Source organism: Gasterosteus aculeatus, chromosome Y (assembly GCF_964276395.1).
Source record: "Gasterosteus aculeatus chromosome Y, fGasAcu3.hap1.1, whole genome shotgun sequence".
NCBI lineage: Eukaryota > Metazoa > Chordata > Actinopteri > Perciformes > Gasterosteidae > Gasterosteus > Gasterosteus aculeatus.
Window position 1 is genome coordinate 10809860 of NC_135709.1, and position 14523 is coordinate 10824382.

Here is a 14523-nt window from a genome sequence, read left to right on the forward strand (position 1 = left end):
CTTTAACTTTTAAACTTGAACTGAGTAAAAACTCTAAATATGTGATTGCACAGTAATGTTCACTTGTTTGAGGTTGAGGGTGATACTTGGTGGTGTCCCATCTTTTCCACAAGTTCATCAATGTTCGGGGTAAGGCTCTGAGCTGAGGAAATCCTCAGAATTGAGTGGAGGTGTTCAGCAGTAAGTCGACTTCTGTGTGATGTTTTGTTCAAGTTCATCAAAGAAAACAGTTGTTCACACAGGTATGTGCTGCCAAACATAGACAACGTTTGAGCAGCCTGGATGCGCAGCTGGGGCATTGTGTCGGGGAGGAAACGGGCGAACTCCGCAGCACCCACTGCCGCATATTTTGCCCTCAGTGCATCATTGCATTGGAGGTCAATCAACTCCATTTGGAGGTTTGGTGGTGAGCTTTCCACGTCAACAGCAAATGGGTTACCGAGCAGTTCCAACCTGCTTTTTTGTGCTTCAAAGTCAGCAAATCGGCGTCGAAAGTCAGCGGCAAGCATACCTATTTTATCAGCCAACTGTGCGCTCGGGAACGCAGATTATACTCTTTCAGTACCGCCACACTTGTAGTATTGGTGCGTGTAAAAGATCTGCGGGCTGCCGGCTTGCTGCGGTCTGCGGGCCGGTTCTAATAATAAATCAAGATCATCCCAGGGGCCGTAAAAAACCTTCTCGCGGGCCGGATGTGGCCCGCGGGCCTTGACTCTGACATATGTGGTCTAGACCCCCCACTGTCACTGCCACCCTTGTAGCAGCGCACCCGACCCCATCGGTTTCCTCCACAGGTGGTGAGCCCATGGGGAGTAGAGTCTTGGGCTGCTGCGTCACTCCTTCGGGCTGTGCCCGGCCAGGCTCCGCGGTAAACCCGGCCACCAGACGCTCGCTGTCGGGCCCTCCAGCTGGGCCTGGCTCCAAATGGGGGCCCCGGGCTTCCTCGGGGCCGGGTAACTCCTTCCCTCTTCCATTTTTTCATGGGGTCTTTAAAGAGACTTTATTCTCTTGTTTTATACTAACCCATATCCTTATTCTACTAACCCATCGCATTAGCATTTCATTTTACTTTATTTTATTACTTGTGCAATGCTGTCTTGTTGTCTATTGTTACACTGTCTACTGTCACGCACCAACCGCCAAGACAAATTCCTTGTATGTCTGACATATTTTGGCATTAAATGTTTCCTGATTCCTGATTCCTGATCAGGGAGGCCACAGGTCTTTCAGTGGGGACATATTGACACAAAGAGAAACCCTATTGACGATTGCTCTATAGGTGTGAGCGCAGAGAGATTCATGAGGAACCAAAGATGGATCTCTGGACAAGAGTTCCTTTGGTCATCAGAAGAGGACTGGCCGAATGCCTCTGTGGACAAATTTGAACTTTGTGAAGGTGATCCTGAGGTGAGGAAATCTGCATAAATGAATGCAATCATGCAAACATGTGAGGAAAGGCCCACAGACAGGTAGCTCAATCACTTTTCAGACTGGCTGAAGTTGAGGGTAGCTGTTGCATGGATCCTAAAACTTAACTGCATTAAAATGCCTTGTGTAGAAAGGAAATGATTCAAAGAAAGATTGTAAACGGACACCAAGGGTAACCAGAATGACAAAAGAGTATGTAAAAGACAATATAAAGGAAGCAATAACAGTTAATGATCGGATAATAGCAGAAAGTGCTATTCTCTCCTATGTACGGAGACAAAGTTTCCCTAAGGAGATCGGCATACTGCAAGAAGGCGCATCCAATGTGAAAAAGGGCAGTAGCATATACCGATTGGATCCAGTGCTGGACAATGGAATCCTCCGAGTGGGTGGTTGCCTCAGAAGAACAGCAATGCCTGAGGAAAGAAAACACCCTGCCATTTTGTCCAAAAATCACCACATAGCCACTCTGATCCTTCGCCACTTCCATGTTCAAACTGGACATGGGGGAAGGAACCACGTACTATCTCAGGTACAAAAAACATACTGGATAACAAATGGTAACTCTGCTGCAAGAAGGGTTCTCTCTCACTGTGTGACGTGCAGAAAGCATAGAGGTAAATCCGGCGAACAAAGGATAGCTGACCTGCCAAGTGAAAGACTGGTCACAGACATACCACCATTCTCCAATGTTGGACTTGACTACTTTGGTCCTTTTGAGGTAAGAAGGGGAAGGAGCACAATGCAAAGATACAGCGTCATCTTTACCTGCATGACCTGCACATCTAGAGCAGGGCTATTCAATTAATTTGGAATTGGGGCCAGTTATAAGGCAAAATAAGGGGCGGAAGAAAATGAGTAATCATAGTAACAAAGAAAAGAAATTACAACAACATACTGAAGGAGTCAATATATTCTGTTTTTTAAATGCAAAACAACATATGCACATTGTGATGCACTAAGACAAATATGCATTGTTACATTCAAATGGCAATACATGTTGAAAAATCAGAGACACAGACAATTAGAGAAATGCAATTAACTAACAGAAAACTTAATTGCACATAACTGTACCAACAGCTCGTTATCGTCAATTGACAATAGAGAGATACATTTCAGTGTTAGTAAAGAGGGAGATAATTCTCAGAAACCCCCCCATCACCACTGGCTAAAAACAGAAATGCAGCTAAATGGTAACTGAATACAAAACAATACAAAATACAAAAAATAAAATAGACTTCCCCATAAATCCTCACATGGACTACTACTATACTCACTTTTGTCCAGTCTGAACATAAATCAGACACCTTAACAATCAGTCTAGGTTAGCCATATCACAGATATTTAAGATTGGTGTATATGTTGTCAGGGCAATGCGCAAGCAGTGTTGCAGATGCTGGTCAGTGAGGGATATGCGATTGTAAGTTTTAATAGCATTCATGTGTGAGAATGACGACTCACAAGTGTATGTTGAGCCAAACATTGTCAGAAGAAAAAGTGCAAGACCCCTTGAATGTGGAAATTTCTCTTGGCTGACTTCATGGGTCCAGAACTTTTCAAAACCTGCCTGCTGCAATTACTGTCGCAAGTAATCTGACGACTGAATGTCAATGAGTTCCAGTTTTAAAGATCCCACATTCAATGATGATACTATCTCCCTCCCTTTCAATGCAAAGTCTGCTTCAACATTCACACAGAAAGGGTCCTTCACAAATCTCATCACTTCACTGGAGATGCTGAAATCCTCAAACCTAGTGGCAAAGTTGTTTTTCAATGAGTCAATAAACCCTGACATCACCTCGGTAATTTGCAAGCCAGATTTCCTCAGTGTGGGAAAGTGGAGCATCTTGCCAGGACAAAGACCAGCGGAGAGGAGTGAGAGCTTTCTTTGAAAAGCATGACGTTTCTCCACAAGTTCTGATACTGTTTTATCTCTGCCCTGCAACTCCATGATGAGTTGGTTCAAATGATGGAAAACGGCATTAAACTCATAATTTTCCATCAGAGACAGAAACTTGCCTGCTTTTTTCAATTTTGAAGACTGGAGAAACACCAGAATCTCCAGAAAGTGTTTCCTTTGCTAAGCCATCTAATGTCATTGTGAATGAGCAAATCTTTATACTCAGCAAACATGTCAGGCAACAGCTTGCGGAAAAGGCGGTGCTGTAAACTGGAGGTACAACAAATTAAGTTTATAATTGCCATAACAGAGTCCATGGTCTCTTTTAACTCACCACTGAGCTCATGTTCCATGTCGAAGTGTCCCTGAGCACCTAATTGCTCCCCAGGAAAAAATGTGAAAAGGCCATGGGTTTAAAGTGTAATGTAAGTCGCTTTGGATAAAAGCGTCTGCTAAATGACCTGTAATGTAATGTAGTGTAATGTAATGAGCTTGGCACACAGGAGGCTTTAGTGGATGAGGCAATGCAGAGATCTCACCTGCGGAGCCGCAGCTGCCATCCTCCCAGCGAGCCCCTGATCCCGGCCCGACATTGAGGGCGCACCATCCGTCACCAACATGTTGACGCGCGCCAAATCCAAGTAGTTTTCCTCAAAATATGAAGCAATTTTGGTGAAGAGAATCTCACCAGTAGTGTGCCCCTCCATGGGAATTAGTCAAAGCAGATCCTCACGAAAACATTCCCCATCAAAAAATCGCACATAGAGGCACAGCTGTGCAACATCACTGTTATCAGTGGACTCATCCACGGCCAAAGACATCACCTAGGCCTTCCTCAGCTTGTCCAAAAGCGTCTCGAAAACGTCGGATGCAAGGGACTCGACTCTCCTCATATTTGACGTGTCAGAAATTGGAATTTGCTTGATTGAATTTGCTCCTTGACTGTCTCTGAGTCGGTAATTGCCCAATATCCATGCCACCTCTAACGATGCCGCAGTTGCTCTCTCTTGATCTGTACATGCCCAAAACAAAATGCGACGTCTTTGCTCATAGCAAGATGTAAGCCCTGTTATCTTCTGGCTTCGAGCAGCAGAGCCCGGTGGGAAAGTAGCATCAAAGTTAGCATGCGTTGTCTTGAAATGCCTTCTCCGTGTCCACTTCTACACGGCCATCATCGAGTCCATCCTCTGCTCCTCCATCACCGTCTGGTACGCTGCAGCCACAGCCAAGGACAAGGGCAGGCTTCAGCGTGTCATCCGCTCTGCAGAGAGGATGATCGGCTGCAATCTGCCATCCCTGGACGACTTGTTCGCTTCCAGGTCTCTGAAGCGAGCTAAAAAGATCGCGGCCGACCCCTCCCACCCCGGACATAAACTGTTTGTGCCCCTTCCATCTGGCAGGAGGCTGAGGTCCATCAGGACTACGACCTCCCGCCACACGAACAGTTTCTTCCCGTCGGCAGTCGGGCTCATCAACAGAGCCCGGTCCCCCACTACCTGACTATAACACTCCACCGGTCACTCCCCCTCATACTGCACATGTCACTTTAACTGCAATTCATCACTTTGTCACTTGTCACTTTGTCTCTTGTCTGTTACTTGTTTGTTAGTGCACTTTATGCTTAATATTTTTCAACTTTTTAATATTTAAAATTTGTAACTTTATTCCCCTGTTTTATACTAACCCATAGCCTTAGCCTTATTCTTACTAACCCATTGCATTAGCATTTCATTCCACTTTATTTTATTACCTGTGCACTGTTGTCTTGTCTGTCTACTGTCGCGCACTAACCGCCAAGACAAATTCCTTGTATGTTTGACATATTTTGGCTAATAAATGTTTCCTGATTCCTTCTCAAATTATATTCTTTGCACACAGCGAGGCACTTGTTGCAGATTAAGCACACAGGATTCGCATCAACGGCAATAAACGCGTATTTCTCTGTCCATTCGTTGTTGAACTGCCTGTTCTCTGAGTCAACTTTTCTTTTTTTTAAGGTAGAGAGAGACATTTCTTCTTGTTAGCCAAACTTGGCTTGAAAGTATGTCAGAGCGGTCAGAGCGCGGCACAAGAGCGCGAATAGGCGACTTTGATTGGTCATGGGTGGTCCCCCAAAATATGTGTCCAGCCGAAACAGGTAGATATTCTACCTGCCTGAAAGGGGTACACACCGCAGGCTAACCGTTTGTTATAACTACACTTCACTCCAAGGGCCAGTACAAAACCCCTCAGGGGCCGGACCAGGCCCTGGGGCCGCCAATTGAATAGCCCTGATCTAGAGCCTGCTCTTTAACTACAGACTCATGCATCAATGCCATTAGAAGGTTTCTGTGTCAAAGAGGGCAGGCACAACACATAAGATCAAATAATGGCACTAACCTTGTAGGTGCAGAAAGAGAACTGAGAGAAGCACTCAGAACTTTAGATCAAAGGAAGATCCACCAAACTTTGATGAAGGAAGGAGTTCAGTGCAGCGTTAACCCCCTACAGCCTCTCACCATGGTGGGTTCTGGGAACGTCTCATCAGAATGGTAAGGCATGTCTTATGCTCAGTCTTAAACCAACAAACCATAGACGATGAAGTCCATTGAAGATAAGTGGACTCATTACATTTTGTGTCTCATTTTGAATTTTACTATAAGATGGCTCCTTTTCTCATTTAAAAAAAGTAAAATTGTTTTTGCCTCTACAAATACAATTAGGGGCTGGTATGTAGGAGCCATATTGAGCTGTATTTTATTTTTCTTTCTTGTGAATAGTACTGAGTGTGTGTGTGTGACGAGTGAGTGAGTAATATGGCACAGGTCTGTATACGCCACCTAGAGGACGGTTGGGAGGCGGAAATTGGAGCCCAAGGAAAGGATTTAAAAAACAGGAAGACACAGCAGTGGGTGTGGCCTGAGAGGGAAACAGTCTTTGACCGTGTGGTGGAGTGACATGAGGAGCCATATCCCACAATATAAGAAACTGCTTTAGTTTAACTGTTTGTTATTTTACCGTATGTATTTGGTTTGTAAATTCTTCATATATTAAGAGCAATAAATTGTCATTGCACCGAACCGGATCACCTTCTACTCCTCATCTTTACAAACTGCACGCGTCAGCCACCGGTAGTAGCTGATAAGGGAGTGAAGGGACGAAAGGAAAAGGCTTCTACATTATTATTAATATCAACAGGCCTACCTATAATTTATAATTTTTCACTCACCTTTGCCAGTGTTAATCACCTCAACTAGGCAGATGTTTCTTACCTTGACAGCTTTGATGTTATTTTTATTTGAAAATAAATAAATGGAATATCTGTGATATTTCAAATTAAAACAAAGTGTGAAGACCCAATTACTAGTTTTGCAAACCACTAGTAAAGATAAACAAATATGTGCCAGGAATCAAGTGTTGATATAGTAGTGGGGATGGCTGTGCCAGGCTAGTAATCTCTACTACACAATGAGGCCTGCTGGTGGTCATTTTAATCTGGGTCATACAATTCTATGTTATACAGTAATCCCTCGTTTATCGCGGGGGTTACGTTCCGAAAATGACCCGCGATAAGTGAAATCCGCGAAATAGAAAACTTTTTTTTTTTTTACAATTAGCAACTATTACATGTATACAAATACAGTGACTCGCGTGTAGGCCGTTTCACTGCTCTTCAGACTGGGCCGCTGCATCCTGACTGCGCTCTGCAGTGTTCTCTTCTTCTGAAGCCCGCGGTGCAGGTGTGTTTGTTCGGGAGAAGAACATAGTGATAGGCAGCTGTTGTCGCTCTTTTTTCTTCTTTGCAAAAAGATCATTGTACACCGACATGCCACCATCGATTACGTTGGAGAACTGTAATTAACGGCTCGGGAGTGAGTTTTTAGCGAATCAGAATGCAGAGCACAATGCACCAAAAAAAAAAAAATGCAATATGAAAATCCGCGAAATAGCGAATCCGCGATAAGTGAACCGCGAAGTGGCGAGGGATCACTGTATAGCTGACCTGGCCTCGGCCCCCCATCACAGTCAGGAACAATAATGTGGCCCCCAAAAAAGAGAGAAAAGTTTGGTGACCCCTGCTCTAGGTCGTCTTCAAAAAAACACGTTACTCCACCTGTTGTTCTGGCGGTGAATTGCTCTGCAACACACGCAATACTTTTAGAACCATGAATTGAAACGAGTGCGTCAGCGCAACGATGCAGAAGCATGCGCCAGCCTTGAGTGAGGCGCGAGGCTGTGTGGTCGTCATGGAGACGGCGCGCTGCTGGTTTCCCAGGCTGATCACAGACCCGGGAGAGTAAACGGATTTTACCAAGAACCAAGAACAACCAAGAGTAAATATAAAAGACCAACCCAAGAGTAAATATAAAAATGCCATCTCAGAAATTAAAACTACCCAAAATAGTATTAGTAGTAGCAGTATTATCAGTTATAATACTAATACTGTTAGTCATAGCAGTATTTGTAGTAACATTAGTAGTAATTGTAGTATTAATACCAGTAGAAATACTAGTACTACCTTTTCCTAGTAGTGGGAGGAGCTGAAATGAATTTCAATAGATTTGTTGAAAAAGCAGAAATTAATGTGAAATATTGCAAAAGAAATACAGAAATTAATATTAAAATATTGCTGTTAATACAGGCATAGGAAAATACCAGTAGTATTATGTCTGCATGAGTCAGTGCCACAAAGGCAATCAAAGACAGCCTAGCTAGTGTCAGGATCTCCGATCCCCCCGAGTTGGTTGATGAGAAGAATCGCAGCACGTTGATCAATTAAAGTCAAAAAGTTAACATTTATTTAGAAGAGAAAAAGATTACATGAGCAATTCTCCGCAGATATCTGGCTCTAACTATTGCCTATAGGCAGGAGGTCAAACACACCAGCACGTATCTCAGCGCTCGGCGTAATGACGTCCCCGAGCAGTGAAAACGCTGAGTTTTTATACACATGTGAAGAACATTCTCTGTGCCAGTTACGAGAAGCTACAAAGCAGGTTGAGATAAGAACACAGGTGAAGCTGAGGGTAGCACACACACACACACACAAGATCCTCCTCAGTGGCCGGTGCAAATCATTATTAATTGACATAAAGTAAAAACGTGGATCCGGAACGAAAGCTCCGAATAAGATATGAACCAAGGCCATGAACAGGAGTCCTTTGTTTTGAAGCTTCTACGAGATCAAGTTAACCGCTCTCCCTTCTCAGTGCGCAGCTGCAAAGCAACGAGAGTGCGTTTGGGGACCCTCCGGTGCCTGTTGCCGCCTCTTGCTCCTGATCCTTCAGGACGTCCTGGAGAGTGCGAGCTGGTTCCTCTGCAGTGGCACACTGGCTCCAGTGGTACCAGGTATCACCTTTCCCTCTCAGCCTCGCTGCATGTGAGGTTCTTTCCTCCACCTGGTATGGTCCTGTCCACCGCGGCTCTGACCACTTTCTCTTAATGACCTCAGGAGGACCCAAGCTTCCGTGTGGGGGTTGTGGGCGTTCTGATCCCCTGTTTTGTCTCGCACCTGGTCCGCAAAATCTGAAACAAGAGCTCGTAGATCGTTATACGACATGCATACTCACCTGGTGGAGCTTCCGGGTTGGGCCTAAGCTTCTGGCCAGCACTGGATCCAGGGAACTGTCTCCCGTTGGTCAGTCCGTACGGGTTGAAACCTGTACCTTGATTTACTGAGCTTCTAATGGCCATTAACGCGAGTGGGAGCGCTTGAACCCAGGTTAAATTTGTCTGTGCACAGATTTTAGCCAATTTTTGTTTCAAGTTTTGGTTCATGTGTTCTACTTTGCCTTGAGATTGTGGATGATATACTGTACCAAACGCGTGTTTCAGCCCCACATGAGCCATCCCATGTGCCTCCTGTAAACACTGATGGCGACCATCAGGGGACCTCCAGAGGCCTCCAACCTCTGTAGCCCCTCTTTGCTTCCACACCGTTTTCTCCTGAGGAGACGCCCCCTTTTGGGCTACCTTAATTCGTTACCATTTGGAGCCCACTTTGGTAACCTGCAGCCTGTTTTGCAGCTTGGTCCGCTGCCTGGTTTCCCTTGGCCACCATACTGTTGGAGTTCTCGTGTCCTTTGCACTTAATAATAGCCACGCTGCTAGGTAGAGCCAAGGCTTCCGCCAAATCTTTCATTTCTTGTTCCTGTTTAATCGGTTTTCCTCCAGCCGTCAGAAAACCTGCTCTTAACCACTGTCCCAGCTCCACATGAGCTGCTCCTACTGCATATGCCGAGTCAGTATAGATGTTCACTGCCTTCCCTTCTGCCAGCTGTAATGCTCTTATCAATGCGAGTACCTCAGCTCTTTGAGCTGACTGACTTCCCTGAAGTTTTTCTGCTCCCAGAACCTCTGTCACTGCCCCATGGCTTCTGACTACCACGTATCCCGACTGCAACCCCTTCTGTGGATTGTCTAAAGCAGCTGTCATCAGTGAACAATTGCCAATCAGTGGTGTGCTATTTTCATTACAAGCTTTGCGACCCCTGCTGCGTGTTGTGTGCATTCATGATGTCGTTTTTCCATGTTATCCAACATGACACTGTTGTACAGAAGCACCTTCCTTTTACCACCCCCCTTTTTCTGAAACAAAACCCATTAACAACCCCTGTTGTTTCGGAAACATCCAGGTACTGCAAGGTCCGCGGCCTGTGCCAGTTCTGTTTTTAGCTTGATAAACGCCTCCTCCACCCCTCGGTCCCATTCGAGATTAGCAGTGTGATTTCACATCCCTTTCCCGTTCACCTCCGCACGCAGAACTTGAGTGAGATTCGAATAGCGCGGAATGTCTACTGAACCCCGCGAGGCCCAAAAACAAAAACATTTCTAAAAGAAATGCTTTTTTGTGGACGTGGATGATGGAGACTACTGAGCCCTGAGCCGCTTCCCGACAGTATTCTACCTAAAAATGAAACCTGTCTTCTGGCGACCTGCAACTTCAGGAATCAGGAAACAATTATTAGCCAAAATATGTCAAACATACAAGGAATTTGTCTTGGCGGTTAGTGCGCGACAGTAGACAGACAAGACAACAGTGCACAAGTAATAAAATAAAGTGGAATGAAATGCTAATGCAATGGGTTAGTAGAATAAGGCTAAGGCTATGGGTTCGTATAAAACAAGGGAATAAAGTTAAAAAAAATTAAATATTAAAAAGTTAAAAAGAAAAATATTAAGCATAAAGTGCACTAACGCACAAGTAACAGACAAGAGACAAAGTGACAAGTGACAAAGTGATGAATTGCAGTTAAAGTGACATGTGCAGTATGAAGGGGAGTGACCGGTGGGTTTTTAGCTCGCTTCAGAGACCTGGAAGCGAACAAGTCCTGCAGGGACGGCAGATTGCAGCCGATCACCCTCTCTGCAGAGCGGATGACCCGCTGAAGCCTGCCCTTGTCCTTGGCTGTGGCTGCAGCGTACCAGACGGTGATGGAGGAGCAGAGGATGGACTCGATGATGGCCGTGTAGAAGTGGACCATCATCGTCTTTGGCAGGTTGAGTTTCTTCAGCTGCCTCAGGAAGAACAACCTCTGCTGAGCCTTCTTGGTGATGGAGCTGATGTTCAGCTCCCACTTGAGGTCCTGGGTGATGATGGAGCCCAGGAAACGGAAGGAATCCACAATAGTGACGGGGGAGTCACACAGGGTGATGGGGGAGGGTGGGGCTCTGTTCCGCCGGAAATCCACAACCATCTCCACTGTCTTTAGAGCGTTGAGCTCCAGGTTGTTCTGGCTGCACCACGACACCAGATGGTCAGACTCCCACCTGTAGGCGGACTCGTCCCCACCAGAGATTAGTCCAATGAGGGTGGTGTCATCTGCAAACTTCAGGAGCTTGACGGACTGGTGGCTGGAGGTGCAGCTGTTGGTGTACAGGGAGAAGAGCAGAGGGGAAAGAACGCAGCCTTGGGGGGAACCGGTGCTGATGGTCCGAGAGGCTGAGACATGTTTCCCCAGCTTCACGTGCTGCTTCCTGTCAGACAGGAAGTCTGTGATCCACTTGCAGGTGGAGTCGGGCACGTGCAGCTGGGAGAGTTTGTCCTGCAGCAGAGACGGGATGATGGTGTTGAAAGCAGAGCTGAAGTCCACAAACAGGATCCTGGCGTAGGTTCCTGGCGAGTCCAGATGCTGGAGGATGTAGTGGAGGGCCATGTTGACAGCATCGTCCACAGACCTGCGAACTGCAGAGGGTCCAGGAGGGGGTCGGTGAGGGACTTCAGGTGGGTCAGGACTAGCCGTTCAAAAGACTTCATGACTACAGAGGTCAGGGCGACGGGCCTGTAGTCATTGAGTCATGTGATCCTGGGCTTCTTGGGGACAGGGATGATGGTGGAGGCCTTGAAGCAGGCTGGTACGTGGCATGTCTCTAGGGAGGTGTTGAAGATGTCAGTGAACACCGGAGACAGCTGGTCAGCACAATGCTTCAGGGAGTGAGGGGAAACGGAGTCCGGACCGCCGCAAACTAAAGACACACCTCTTCAGACTCTACCTCGACTAAAGACTAACGAATTGTAGCACTTAAATTGTACTTGTAACGTCACTCACCTATAGCAAATTGTAAATTGGCTTATTTGAGGAAATTGCACTTTCTTGTTTCTTGTTCTCCTTAGTTTGTACCCTATGGTTGAATGCACTTATTGTACGTCGCTTTGGATAAAAGCGTCAGCTAAATGACATGTAATGTAATGTAATGTAATGCCTTACGGGGATTTAGTCTTCTAAAGAGCCGGTTAACGTCTCTCTCCAGAATAGAGAGGGTCGTTGCTGGTGGGGGAGGGGAAGGCGATATAGTTGAAGAGGCGTGAGCACCTGATGGGCTGGGGGAGGGAGGGGAGGGGGACTGCAGCAGGTTGGTGGAGCTGTCGGGGATGGGATCAGGACATTGTCTTTCAAATCTGCAGTAGAACTCATTCAGCTCGTCTGCCAGGCGGAGGTCATTCATGGAGTGGGGGGTTTTTGGCTTGTAGTTGGTGAGGTGTTTGAGGCCTCTCCAGACCGAAGCAGAGTCACTTGCTGAGAACTGTTGTTGGAGTTTCTCAGAGTACAGTCGTTTAGCATCTCTCACCGCCTTGCTAAACTTGTATTTTGCCTCTGTGTACAAGTCTTTGTCCCCACTCCTAAATGCCTGATCCTTCTGCAGGCGTAGTGTTCTGAGTTCCGCTGTGAACCAGGGTTTGTCGTTGTTGTAACTCACCCTGGTGCATGATGGTACACAGCTGTCCTCACAGACGCCGATGTAGGAAGTTACAGCCTCTGTGAACTCATCCAGACTGTCAGTAGCAGTCCTGAAAACATCCCAGTCTGTGCAGTCAAAGCACGCCTGAAGATCCTCCAGCGCCTCACTGCTCCACTTCTTGAATTCCCTCACCACAGGTTTGCAGAGCTTTAGTTTCTGCCTGTATGCAGGAATCAGATGGACCATGACGTGGTCAGAGTGTCCCAGTGCAGCACGAGGGACGGCGTGATAAGCCCTGCTTACTGTGGTGTAACAGTGATCCAGCGTGTTCTCCTCTCTGGTGGGGCATTTAATAAACTGTCTGTATTTAGGAAGTTCGTGGGTGAGATTTCCTTTGGTAAAGTCCCCGAGGACAATAACTAAAGAGTCCGGGTTGGTCCGCTCCACACGCTGTATCTGGTCGGCTAGTGTCCGCTGTGCCTCGTGCACGTTGCCCACCGGCAGCATGTAAACACCGACCAGGATGAATGAAGCGAACTCACGGGGGGAATAAAATGGTTTGCAGTTGATGAAAAAAGTTTCCAGATCAGGAGAACAGTGTTGTAGGATCACCGTTACGTCGCTGCACCAGCTGTTGTTGAAGTAGAAGCAGATTCCTCCACCCTTTGTCTTGCCGGAGAGCTCCGTGTCGCGGTCCGCTCGGAGCAGCTGGAAGCCCGCCAGCTGGAGCGCGGAGTCCGGTATCGATCCGCAGAGCCACGTCTCCGTGAAGCACAAGACGGAGGATGTAGAGAAGTCTCTGTCTCTCCTCATCAGCAGCTGAATTTCGTCCAGTTTGTTGCACAGTGAGCGCACGTTGGAGAGAAAGATGCGTGGCAGCGGAGTGCGAGAACCACGCCTGCGGAGTCTCACCAGCGAGCCGGCCCATTTTCCTCTCCTACGGCGTCACACCGCGTGACGAAAGGTGAGCGCACCTTTGACTATAATGTCCAGTAATTCCACGGAAGAAAGCAGGAAAGTTGGAAGTAACTCCGCTGGAGTTGTTCCACGGATGTTCAAGAGCTCATCTCTGGTGAAAGAGCTCCGGGAATCGCAGCAGCAAACGTAATTAACAACAAAAACAACAAAAAACAAAGCGCACCGAAGCGGCCATCAACGGCGCCATCTTGACTTTTAAGATTAAGAAGGTAGAGAAATGCCATTTTTCCAACTTGAATTAGTTCTTATAAAAGTTCAAAGAATTAGGCATTGTAATATTTGGGTTGTTTGTCTGTTTTGTTGTTACGGGCCTGTCCTAGGCCTATTTGTGCTCATTCTTTGCAAATTCACATTTACTTCAATAAATGTATTATGATTGTTAAAACTGTATCTATGTGTCAGAAAACTGTCCTATATAGGTGCGCAATAAATTGTGGCTACGCTACGGCTTTCGATATGGCTTGGTAGATCTCGATACACTATCAACTTTAAAAGTAGATCTTGGTTCAAAAAAGGTTGGGCACCCCTGCTTTAATGGATCACCATGTGTCTCCCTTTACACGCATAACATCAACTGTCACAGTATATGCGCAAGCGCACTGGACTACCATGTATGACAGCATTAAAAAGTACAACACACACAAATATATTTGTCAACAATAACTGATATGGGACAAAGCACAAAATATCAGACAACACATTTAAAAATGTATGGTCCAAGAGAGGCGAGTAAATAAAAACGTGTCTTAGTCTTGCTAACTGCTTTACTGCTGTTATTAGCGAGCTAACGCTAGCATAATCAGCTCGATGACGAGTAAACAGGAGGCTTATTACGTCCCTTACGTCAAAACGGGACAACGTGGACCGGGACCCCCCACGCTCGCACACCTTAGACGACTAGTCGAACAGACGTCTCTCCCTGCGTCATGTGACTCACAACAACTACCGGCTGCTCTTTCCTCTACGTCGGCTCGGCGCCTTTATTTTTATTTTTGCTCCGCGCGCATCTCCGCAACTCATTGAGTGACGTAATAATCGCGCGACACAACGAATCGATA